Source organism: Catharus ustulatus, chromosome 5 (assembly GCF_009819885.2).
Source record: "Catharus ustulatus isolate bCatUst1 chromosome 5, bCatUst1.pri.v2, whole genome shotgun sequence".
Taxonomy (NCBI): domain Eukaryota; kingdom Metazoa; phylum Chordata; class Aves; order Passeriformes; family Turdidae; genus Catharus; species Catharus ustulatus.
In genome coordinates, this window is record NC_046225.1 from 20,223,123 (window position 1) to 20,235,231 (window position 12,109).

General features: G+C 37.8%; 1 protein-coding gene across 1 annotated transcript in view; it reads left to right on the forward strand.

Annotated features, from left to right (window-relative positions):
* BMPR1B (bone morphogenetic protein receptor type 1B) overlaps positions 1 to 12,109 on the forward strand; it is a 230,289-nt gene that overhangs the window by 85,460 nt on the left and 132,720 nt on the right. The window contains exon 3 of the mRNA XM_033061222.1: positions 5,273 to 5,334. The gene's annotated coding sequence lies outside the window, so the exon portion shown is untranslated. The remainder of the gene's footprint in view (positions 1 to 5,272; positions 5,335 to 12,109) is intronic.

Genomic DNA, 12,109 nt, shown 5'->3' on the forward strand with positions numbered 1-12,109 from the left:
ACTTCTATGTCAGGGCAGTGTCTCATGCAGAATAACCCTCAAGATGTGACCAAGACTGCTCATGTTGTAGCACTAGACCAGAAGCACACACCATTGCCACTCTGAGGCTGAGGTTTTAGATGGTATTTGGAGTTGTATTTCAGGGGACAGGTGGAAGTAATGATGACAATTAGAATGCCTTTGATGCCACATTTAGCAAGTGCTCTTTTACTAAAGTGGGCAGATCAAACAACAGGAAGTAGGTCCCTCTCTTGTAATACGAAGCTTGGCTTTGCAGCCAGTGCTCCATCTGAAAATCTGCTTCTCTTTTGCAGGGAGCAACTAAAACTGTTGCTTTCCCTGCTGCCTGGTTTCCCTATTGGGTTAGCTCCTCTGTGCAAGTTTAATGCAGGAAATACACATGAAACCAAGTCACTTCTTTGTCACCTGGGATATATCGACACAGCTAGAAGAGCCTGAAAGCCTCCTGCCCCTTCTAGGAAGCTTACACCATGGCTGTGCTCAGAGCAAGCAACTTCCAGAATCAGGGAATTCTGACTATGAGTTGGGAGCTATTGCATTTTTGTCCCCTAGAGTAATTTGCTCCAAAACCCTGATAGTTCCCACTATTAATGTAACCAGATGGCACCGAGAGGACCAAAACTGCAGAATTTTGCTGAGCACATCTGTCAGAGACAGCAGAAGTGCAACTTACGTTCATGTTTGTCTGTGAGTGGTGGCATTCATTGTCTCAGCTGACATTTAATGAAGACCATTCTAATCACCCTCCATTTCGTTTGGTCCTTACTAAATACATCAGCTTCACAAAAACTATGTTTGCTTGTTTTTGCTCTGTTTGCTTCTCTAAGACACTGAAAAGTAAGGCCGTCCTGCTGGTCCAACTGGTTGACTGTTGTCTAGTTAAGAACTACACATCCTCAGTCATCAAATACAGTAAATCTGTGCTATAGGCCTGAGTCAGTTATATGCTCCATATTTGTTCCATACATGATACATTGTATTTCTTGTGACTAAGAAAACAATTATAGAGGACTTAGGAAAAGTACCTGAATTGTGTACATGTGGATGAGCTGATGTTTGCAGTGACTTGGAGTCGTGAACATAGGATGGAATGTGCCATTCAAGCATGACTCCAGCAATTCTGTCTTTTTTTTAAGCCTTTGATATTGCAACTATGTTTAGCATATCGTGTTTTGGTTGAGGTGCAGCTTTGGAGCTCTGTAAAGTGACTTGATACGTATTCAGAACAAGGGTCGGGTTTTGCATTTTTGCTTTTTTTTTTAGAAAGGCATCTGCCAATTAGTCTGAAACTTTCAGGGATCTCCTGTTGTTATTTCTTGGCCATGAACACCTTGTTAAAGTTTATTCAAAGTCAGTGCTCCATGTTGAGTTGCTGGAATGCTGAATTGTTCTTTCCACTGGGATGTGCTTGATTTGAGTGAAAAGAGCACAGCTCCCTCCCAGTGTACCCAGTATACCAGTGACTTGTGGTACAAGCGTGAGGGAATAGTGCAGAGGCTACCAGCAAGCAGCAGCTTGGCACATCACACTATTCATGCATTTTCTGGTGGCTGCTTTTTTAAACCCTTCTGTCATCTGGGAGGATGTACACAGGCATTTCACAAATAGTAACATGTACAAACCTACCAAAGTGATTATTAGGTGCTGCATATTCATATGACTGCTATAAAGCTTTTAATGCAGGGGAGTTAGACTAAATGACCTCTAAAAGGTCCCTTCTTACTCAAAATGTTGTATGATTTTATAGTGCTACGTGCATATATTTGTAATATTTGAATAGTAGAAAATATATTCTCTGCATTTTAATAGCTTATTACCTATTAAAATTCTCTGGTATTTTATATACTATATTTTATATACTATGGGTGTATTTTTTCTATTTTCCATGGACATGTGGGTAAACACTGCATGGGTGTTCCCGTGGAAAGAGCAAATATAAAGAAATTCCTCTTTAATTTATGTAGATAAATCAGTGTTTTCACATTAGTGGGTGTAAGGGAAAAGGCTAAAAATATTTTTTGCCCGTAAATTTTATTGCTGTTAGCACAACCACTTTTGCGTGTGATCCCTTAATTTATGTGTGTGGCAAACTCAGAGGTGAGCTGCCCCAGATCTGATTGCAGTCTGTATCAGCGTAAAGCAGATGGACAGCGGCAGCTCCCCAGGCAGCCACGGCACTCCTGTTGGTGGAAGTCAGCCTGAGATCAGAATCTGAAACATTTACATATTCTAGATAAGAAGGTGAAACTTGATATTTTGTGTTGCTAGTTTTGAAGGAACTGTCTCAGCTGGGTTTCTGTTTATTCTGTTTTCTACTGTCTGTTTTTCTTGCGCTGCGAAGTACAAGGAAAAACTAAGCCCAAGGCTTAGTAGTATAAAAGGTTATCTGGTACCTAAGAATAGGAAAGGAAACTTACTCTGCACTGTCCTCTATTACTAGTGGGACATACAGCTGGATCTCTGTAATAAATTACTGCAGAGGGTGCCTCAGGTACTCTCTGAGCAAGAAAAAATTCTGAACTGAGCTCACCTTTGTTGTGGGGAGTTCTCCTCTGTGTTTGCGATAGACAATAACTAAACTAATGTGATGAAATGTCTTTTCTGCCCTTTTCAGGATCCTGGTTTATTGCAATGAAGCACTTGCATACACTGGTGCCACATAGGCATTTTTTCAGATGTTGCTGAATAAAAATAGCTTCAAATTGCCAAGAAGTGGCCTTCTGGGTTATGAACACGAATTTCATAAATCATTTTAACTAAATTAAAGCAAAATCAAGAGAAAAGCTGACAGGGTCGTTGTTAAAACAAACAAAATCACACAAAAAACTGTGTTAGGCAGTTTTAAAAAAAAGTCTCTGCTTTGGCTCTGGTGGGTATCCTCAACCTGAATTCCAGAAGTACTAGATTTTCCTTCCAAACAGAAGGTACCTTTTCAATGTGGACAAGAAATTGGACAAATAAATTAGCCAGAATAAATAATAAAATGCTGCTTGGAGGCCTAAGGCAAGGCTTCAGTCCAACAGTACTTTAAAGTTATGCAGACTTTAAAAGGAAGATAAATCCATACAAAAGTACTGGAGCAGATTGAGTTAGACACCAGATTATAATTCTTTTATGGTTGCAAGCAAATAACTGAAACTCTAGGCTTCTATTTCCCATACGTGAACACAATGAGATAGTGTTTCTTACTTTTAGGAGAGAAGTGAACATTGTTTCTCAAAAATGTCTTGTGTGTCATTTATTCCTGTTGTATGGGGTTTTTTTGGGTGGTGGGTGGGGGGTCAAACTAGGTCGTTTATAAGCATCTTTTTGGAATTGTTTTCATGGCACAATAGAAAGAAACAAAGGTCTTTGCTTGAGTCTCAAATTGGAATTTTTGCATTGCACATTTGAGCAACTTTAATCTGTCATTTAGTTTAATAGAAAGTTTGCATGGAAAATTTTAGTTATTTTATGGAGAAACTAAGAGGTTTTTTTTAATCGTATAGGTTATTTCTACATTTAACTGCTGGCACTCCCTTTCTGTGGATCTTATTAATATAATTTTACGTGAATTATTCAAATTTCCATACAAATTATATATATTTTTTATTGCAAGTGGTTAGGATTTGGTTTTGTATTGATGGGCTGTATGAAATCTTCCAAATGTGGGAATATATATTTGCAAAATATTACCGAACAAACTATTGTAATCTCCCTGTCTTCTTTCTAAATACATCCTCCACTTTTACCAGAGGTAACAAAAATATTATGCTAAAAGAATTTGAGGTAGTTGAGACCACCTCCCATTTCTAGGTTTGTGGTTGACTTTGGTCGTGTTGAATTTGAAGCAGATACTCTCTCAGTGCAGGAATGCAGTGCAAGAGCGTGGGTCCAGATGTTGTGCCTTCCTCCCGTACCAACCTAGGCTTCTGAGGCAGAGATCCCCCTCTCCGAAAACAAGACTTGGGCAAAGTGCAAACGCCTCATTTCCTGAAATCTCATTGTTCAGGCCAACAAACAGGCAGGTCAACGTGCAGGTTGCAGAACTGAAACTGGACACCACCTCAGTTTCCCTGGATCAATGAAGTGTAATTTGAGGCTTGTGGTTGCCTGTCCAGCTTGGAGAACCAGCACAGAGAACAAAGGCTCAACACTGTGGCCTTCAGATATTTGAGCAGTGAAATAGTGTTGCTGCTGTTCTCTTCTGCTGGCTTTTGGCTCAGGGCTGTGCTGTTGAGGTAGGCTAGGCATAAATTTTTTGTGATGGTTATGCCAGCAAATTCTCCTAGAAGAGACGCAGCTTATACTGGTGTAGGTAGGTTAGTTGCAGAAGAAAAACAAAACAACAACAAAACAAACCCCAAACCAGGAAAGAAAAACTTATTTGAGTTCTGCAGATGTCCACACAGACTGTTTCTTACAACAAACTTCTTCGTATGACTCTGTCAGTCTCTCTGTAAAATTAAGTCAGCAAAAAGCCCTTAGTGAACAATAAATGAAAAACTTGGCACAAGTCTGGTATTAGACACAGATTAAAGAACAGTAGATGTTACTGGCTGTGATACCTGTGGCATTTTCAGCAGCTTGCATGAAAGGTTAGAGCCCTTAACTTCTGCCCTCAGTGGGAGATGGTGCATACAAATGTAGGCTGTCTTGACTGAATGTTTTTGCAGTGTCGCTGCTGCCACAAAAAAGACAGGGAGCCTTTTCTGGTCAGTAGAAACTCAGGCTCATAGTATTTTGCTTAGCTGCAGCTCAGGGTGTTAATTTATAATTAGGCTTCACTGGGATGTAATTAGATCCATACTTCTAGGGAGTATGGGGGTTTTTTTTGCATGTTTTTCCTGAAGAGCTCATTAGAAGTTGATGGGAGTTGAGTGCATCTCAGTCCAGCCATGCACCTCTTCCTAAAGCACCTAATTCAATTGATTGGGGTGTTTAGTGACAAGAAATACCATGTCAGCAGGACCTTAATTATTGATTCTATCTAACCACAGCATGAGTGTTATGAGTAATGCATGGAGGTGGATAAAACTCTTACATCTCCTTACATGTCTGAGCAGCAACTCTGGGAAAGGAAAAATGTAGTTTTTATTAGTAAGTATGTGCAATATTTGTACAATTGCTGCTTGATATATGCCACATAAAATATGTGCCACACCATGAAAATAGTTAAAATTTTATCTGTCACTTTGCTTAAGTGTGACTTATACTAATGTTAAATGTACAGTATCATATGTAATTGATATATTTTTCTGCTCTGTTGTAGATTATATCATCTTACTTAAACTGTGAGACAAGAATACTTATTGAAAATTAAGAGCTCTACAGGTAAGAACTGAGTTAACTAATTTTCTTTTTATAAAGACCATTGCTGTTAATAAGCACCATCATAAAGTAAACACAGAAGTATTCACTCTTCATGAACTACACTTTGAAAAGCTGAAGAAAAATCACTTGAGATGCTCACAGTGTCACAGGAAGGATATTTGAGAAAGACAAATGTCTTTCTCAACTTTGAATGATGTTAGTATTTTGAATGCTCAGTACCTGGGATGTCTGTCAAGAACAGATTTGTGAAGAATTGTCTCCTGACAGAAAAATGGGAACCAGTTGAGAGAGTGGCTGGAGGTAATGGACACACAGACACCAGGTGTTGGCAGCATGGCTCTGGTGCAGGCTGCTTGTCATTGTATGTCTTGTATTTTCAGATACCCACTGGGAGACCTAAACTTCATGTTCAGGAAATGTCCCTAGTCCCCTTGGGCTTATTTCTAAATAATAGCATGCCCTGCAAGTTAAGTTGTCATTCTTTGACTGATGTCTCCCCTGGGGTAAATAAGAGGTAGATCTGCAGAGCAGAAAGTCATCAGCTCTTTGTTTAAACAATCTCCTAAAACTCCTGCTTAGTGCTTAAGAAAAAAGGAATTGAGTCTTTTCAGGAGAATTGTTGAAAAATTAAATAATTGCTCTGTTCATAATGGGAAAACTTCCACTTTACTGGAGATGGTGTTGTAAAGCTTTGTAGTCAGAGCTGACATAAAATATGAGCAGTGTTACCTTATCACATAATGGGGGAGGTTGTGTGTTTTTTATTTCCAATGCAGACTGAGAGAATGCAGGTAAGCAGTTCACTAGACTCCAAGTAGAGGACGGAGAAATGCAGAAATTTGATAGATGCTTAAAAAACCTATGATGTTCTTTAAGTTAAGAACTGTCAATCCACTTTTCAGGCCACTGAAAACTTTGTGAGCTGTTTAATCTACAGAGCCCATGCCATCCTTTCAGTCTCTTCCTTTTTGCATACATCTATTTCATCTTACAACTTATAATAGAGGAAGTTGTTGAAATTGGAGAATTAAACATTTTTCCATACAGAGATAGTGCTTCCTGACTGCACCGTATTCTGTTACCTTGCCTCAGTATCATAAAGAGCCTGAAGCTGAGAAATTCTGTTGAGGTTCCTTTGGGTTTACATTCTTGGAACTTTTCCTAGAGCAATTTCACAACTTAATTTGCATTTGGTGTTAGAAAATTTATAAGACTCTGGTGCTTTGTTACTTATACCTGGATTTTGAAAGGAAAAATAATGAATGCCTGTTAAGTTTAAAATAAAGTTGTAGTCTTTTCTTATAAAAATGAATGTACTAACCCTGAAATGCCAGTAAGTTGCATGGAGGTATTAAAAAATAAAAAACTACATTATCTTCCAAACATTATAAACTAAACAAACGAATTAAGTATAATCTTTTCTATGTTCATCTTTATTTATATAGGAACATGATACATATGAATTTTTATGACTATTAAAATACTGCTAATTTTCTGTGTTCTGTTCCAAATCCTTTTCTTCTCATTCTTGTAGAAAAGGAATATTTTTACTATTACCCATTCAAGCATGTTTTAAGTTAAGTTTTGAAATATTTCATTTAACAGAGAACTTAAAAAAATTTTTTTAAACATTTTAAGATTAGTAATCTAGTCACCATATTTAATTACATGATAACTAATGCTGTTCCTGCTTTTACAATACCCTAGTTAATTGTTTATCTGCCTGAATCTGAAATGAGTACAAAGATAATAATAGAACCAATGTAATTGTGTGGATGTATACATGGCTTTTGGTTGTACCTCTGCATAAATGTAAATGGCTTCACACTAACGACCTTTTGAAGGGTTTCAGATTACTCTGTGCTTAAAATGCCTCCCTGGAGGAAGGCAATACCTTGGACGTATGATGTTCCTAGTCAATTCAATAATTTTGGGGAAAAAAGATTGCCTTAGTGAGTTAAACACAGAAAAACCCCATGAGGGCAGGTCCATGCTTTCTCCATGTAATTCCTCTGCTAGTCCTTGTTTTTAGAATTATACTTGTGTAATACAAAACATTTGAGCTGGTATGTGCTGCATTATAGGCATCTGGCTGTAAAATGATTGTCCACTCTTTTAGCAGTAGTTTTTTAACACCTGGCCAATTAAAAATAAGCTTTGAAATTTTAGTGACTATAAATTCTGAATGCCCTTCCTTATGTGATGGTTGAAGTAATTCCAGTGGTTTATGCTGGTTGTTTCTGCCACTGCTTTACCAATATAATAAATTGTTGTAATCCAAAGGCTGTATAGAAATATTTCATTTTATACCTGCTATACCATTTATTACTGGAAAAAAAATCAATAATAAATGATAGAAAAAAGCAATAGTAATTCTGATGCTTCATATGTTGCATACCTGAAAAACTCATTTGAGTTTGGTTTTACTTTGAGAAGGACTTTAACTTAGTTATTGTTATTCCATGAATGTTTATTCTATGGAAAGAGAAATAATAATAGTAATAATAGCAATAATAATAATATCAAACCTAATAACTTCATCTGAAGTAATTTTTGTTAAGGTTTACAGGAACCAATGCACCTGAGAAAAGGGCATGGCAATATACGGAAAATTGTTGCTCTATACCCTGGGCTTGAAACCAATCAGGTTATTAAGTGACTGTTACTTGGGCCCATACCGAGTTGTCTTAGGGAGCGCAACCACCTGAAAATTATTTCTTTTGGGTACCAGGGATGAGGGAGAAAGAAGACAGAGGTAGCTCTCAAGTGGTTTAGTTGTGTAGGGTAGTGTCACAGACAGGGTCATGAAAAGGTGATCATCCAAGGGAAATAGAAGGAAGGTGAGGGTGGGGTGGGAAGAAGAGTGAAGAGTACTCCTTTCACTGGCAACCTGCTGTCCTCTGATCTCAGCTGGGCCATAAAACTTCTCTTTCCAATTTGGTGAGGAATTCTCCAGTCTGATGAACATGGCAGAATAAAGAGGTGAGCATCTTACTAGTGAGAGGCCCCAAGGAGCATCTCCATCCCACTAGCTCGCAAGGAAAATACGCCTCGAGCCTTCCTCCAGCTCAGATCTCTTTTAAGACTTCTTGTTCTTCTGCCTTCTGAATCCTTTTGGCAGATTCAATTTATGCCATGCTCTGGGGATTTGATTAATTTCCTATTATTGGTTGAGTCTTGCAAACCCCTGCACTCAAGGCTGGCAAGTGTGCTGTTAAATCTTGGTATAGATGAGTTCTATTCCTGCATATTCAACCTATGGCATCTTTACTGTCTTGGACCATCCACCCAAACTGTGTTTGTTTGATGAGTAAGTGGCACCAGAATGTGAAATCTATCCTGTTAGCAGAGTAAATAAATTTACTCAGTATGGAACTTTTAAGTAGTTTTTACCATATGCCTTAGGATCATAATTTAAATTAAATTTGCTCAAAATGGAAATCTAGATTCAAGCTGACATCATAACATATGACCTCCACTAGCAATGAAAATTGAAAACATGAGACAAGGACATTAATCACTGAATAGTTTATAAGCTGCCCTGAATGTTCATCCAAAATGTTAATGCTACTTTATTATATGCAATAACAGCTTAAAGTAAAAATTTATGAACACTGTGAGGTGCCTAAGATAAGGCATTCAGACTCATTTCATTGTGCCCTGGTTCAAATCTTTTGAGACTTTAGAGAAGTGAACAGAGCCACTTGTGTGTCTAACCTATTGCTTCTAGTGCATTGCATAACCTCCTCGTTTTACTGCGACTGGAAATGTGAGCAGGATAGTGGGGATCAGATTTGGCAACCAGACATGTGTGAACTCAAATTTGTTCATACATAGCCATTTGCAGGAGGAGGAATTTGCTGGCCACAGTGTGAAAGTGTCTGTGAAGCTTGGGTCATTGTTTCCTGGGGTTTTAATTCTGCTTAGTGGTTTGAAGTTTGGATTGGAGTTCTGATAGTAAGTTTTCATTTTTATTTTTTTTAAGTAGAGCACTGTAGTTGTAATGTTGAATGTAGCTGAATATGGAGTATAATTAGTGCAGTAGAGCTTACTTATGCAAAACTGACCAGGGCTGTCATCAAACAGATCTCTTCAGATGACCTGATGGAATTACCACTTTAAATCAATTTGTAGTTTCATTAATTTTTGGAGATTTGATGTATTTTCATTGATTTTGAGTTTTTGTACCTGGTATTTTATAATTAGCAGGTACAAAATCTATTTGATGGTTTTGAAAAGGAAGAAATTTAAGAATGCCTTCTTAAATTGACCTCAGATTTATAATGCTTCATCTGTAATATGCCCTTTACTTGTGAACTCATCAGTGTAACCCAGAATCTTCAAAATTTGATGTCATACATAGTTGACTTGGTGGAGTCTGGAAAAATACAAGGTAAGTTAGATTATTAGTTTCCAAACTATTCACTGTTGCTCTTTTGCTGGGAGAACTTTGTTCCTATGTAGCTTGAGCCAGTGATTTAAAAATAGATTTTAAATCCTTTTATAGGTAAAAGTGAGCTTAATTGACAGTGAGCTGGTTGTAGCTTTTGTTTTTGCTTTATTGGGTAGTTCTAGTAGTAAACTGAATTTATTGAAGTAAATCTATGAAATTACCTTAATTGCCTGATCTCAATAATATTTTTACGAAACTCCACTATTTGCATGTTTTTATTTTAATGTAAGGTACATAGTACAGCTTGTATATGCATGTTGTTCGAAGGCTTTGAATGGCTTGCCTGTCTGATCCATTTTAATAGATTCCAGCCTTTTTCCATGACATCATTATTATAACAGACTTCCTAGAAAATATGAACAGCTGCTGTGTATTTTTTTCCTGTGTTTGATATTAAAACTGTAGCAGCTATTCTGTTCTTTACAAATGACAGCAATAGGCTTGTCTGATGTAAAACAAAACAAAAAAAAGTCCAAGTAAGGAGCTGTGATACTGTTAACAGGCCAGTAATGTAACAGGTCTCCATGTATGAATCATTTCATAATGCAATAAGGGATTACTTATGCTGCTGTCATACTGGTCAAAGGTTGGTCCCATTTCCTTCCCCCCTCCTCCTGAACTAAACTGTGCATCATTAAAGATGATAAAAACAGTATTGTGCTCAGCTTCCTGACCCAGATGGCAATTTGCATGAAGAATTTTACTGTATTTTCCCCCCTAATATTCCTATGCAGACTGTGCATAGAGGTTTTAAAATTCTTTCCAGTTCAGGTCAAGCAGACTTCTTCCTTGTTTCTCTGCACATCTTGGCAATCAGGGATGGCTTAGAGGCCACATAACATGGAGCCTGGAGTGTTAAACAGAATTATGAATTAATCAGTCTCACTGTTACATGTAATTTTCTACCTTGCTCCATCAGTAAATACTGTAAATAGCTGAAAGGTGTCAAAGAGGAATGCGGATCTTTAGGTCATTGTATTCTATGCTGTCTGAAATAGCTCGGTTGGAGTTTTAGTTTCTTTCAGACAACTTGTGCAAACCAACCATGATGTCTTTATGTTTCATGCCTCAGTATCTGTGTTTGACATAACAAAAGTAGCAGGTAGGAAGAAAACCTGTCCTTTCTGTGTCTCTCGATAGAAACACACAGCACTGTGTGGCTGACTTAGAGACCAGACAAGTCTTAGAGTATAATATGGCCATGAGACACCCCACCATCCATTAATGCTGTTATCTCAGTCCTCTGTCTTATGGAGCTCCTTCTTCCTCCATTTTCAAATAAGTCACCTGTGTATTTTCTCCTGTGGGGGAAAAAAAGCAGCAACTAATCCTGTTCTTTATGAAGCAGGGAGATGATCTAGGCCCCAGGTGTGTGGCTGCGAGCTGATTGAAAAGTGCTTGAAGAAAATCAATACTAATCTTGCAATGAGAAGTTATATGAGGAATGACTGCATTGCTCCTGTCTGTGGTGTTCATCAAATGGTGCCTGTTCTGTGGAGCATGTAGAGAAATAACTTCATGAACAAAATAACTAATACCTTTTAGCAATTATCAGTTACAACCCTTCTTCATTTGCTAAGGACTCCGTGAGAAACTGTTTGACCTGTTGTCCATTAACGTCCTCAAGCAGTCTTGAAAGCCTATGATACATAAATAATATTAATGCAAATTGTTAGCCCATTTGTGAGAACACATGAAAATTTCCATCTGTTTCATAAGCACAGAAGGTCTAAACTAACACTCAGAATATAATGCATGATGCCTACAGAAAAAATCTGAGGTCATTCCCTTGAATACTTGATGCTCCATGGTACTGAGCAACTAATGCTTGATGTCTGTGGCTTCTGGGCTGTACCACACCCTGGTTGGGAAGACAGCTTCAACCCACACGAGCCCTTTTGAAGGTCAGCTCACACCAGGTGGCATGATTAACAAAAATGCAGTTTTATTCCAATGTTCAACAGTTTTGGAACTTGTTTTTTTTGTTGTCTCCTTCTTGTTTTGACAAGTGAAATGAGTGTAAAAGTTTGATAGTGGAACAAAATTTGTGTCTCGTTTTCACTTAGTTTTTGCAGGTGATTGTGAAGCAAAGTGAAGAAACAACATGTTATGTATAGAGTACTTTGAGACTGCAGTTCTTATCATACCACTTCTGCTTTGAGGAAAATGTCTTTCTCATTACCCTAAAATTCCCCAGTGTGGGGAGAACTGTAGGGTCTTAGTCCTACTGATTTTAGCTTACCTTTTTTTTCTTTTGTTTTTTTTATGCATGCAGAAATTAATTTCTTCCTTCCCCTTCTCTCAACCCTCATATCATTTTCA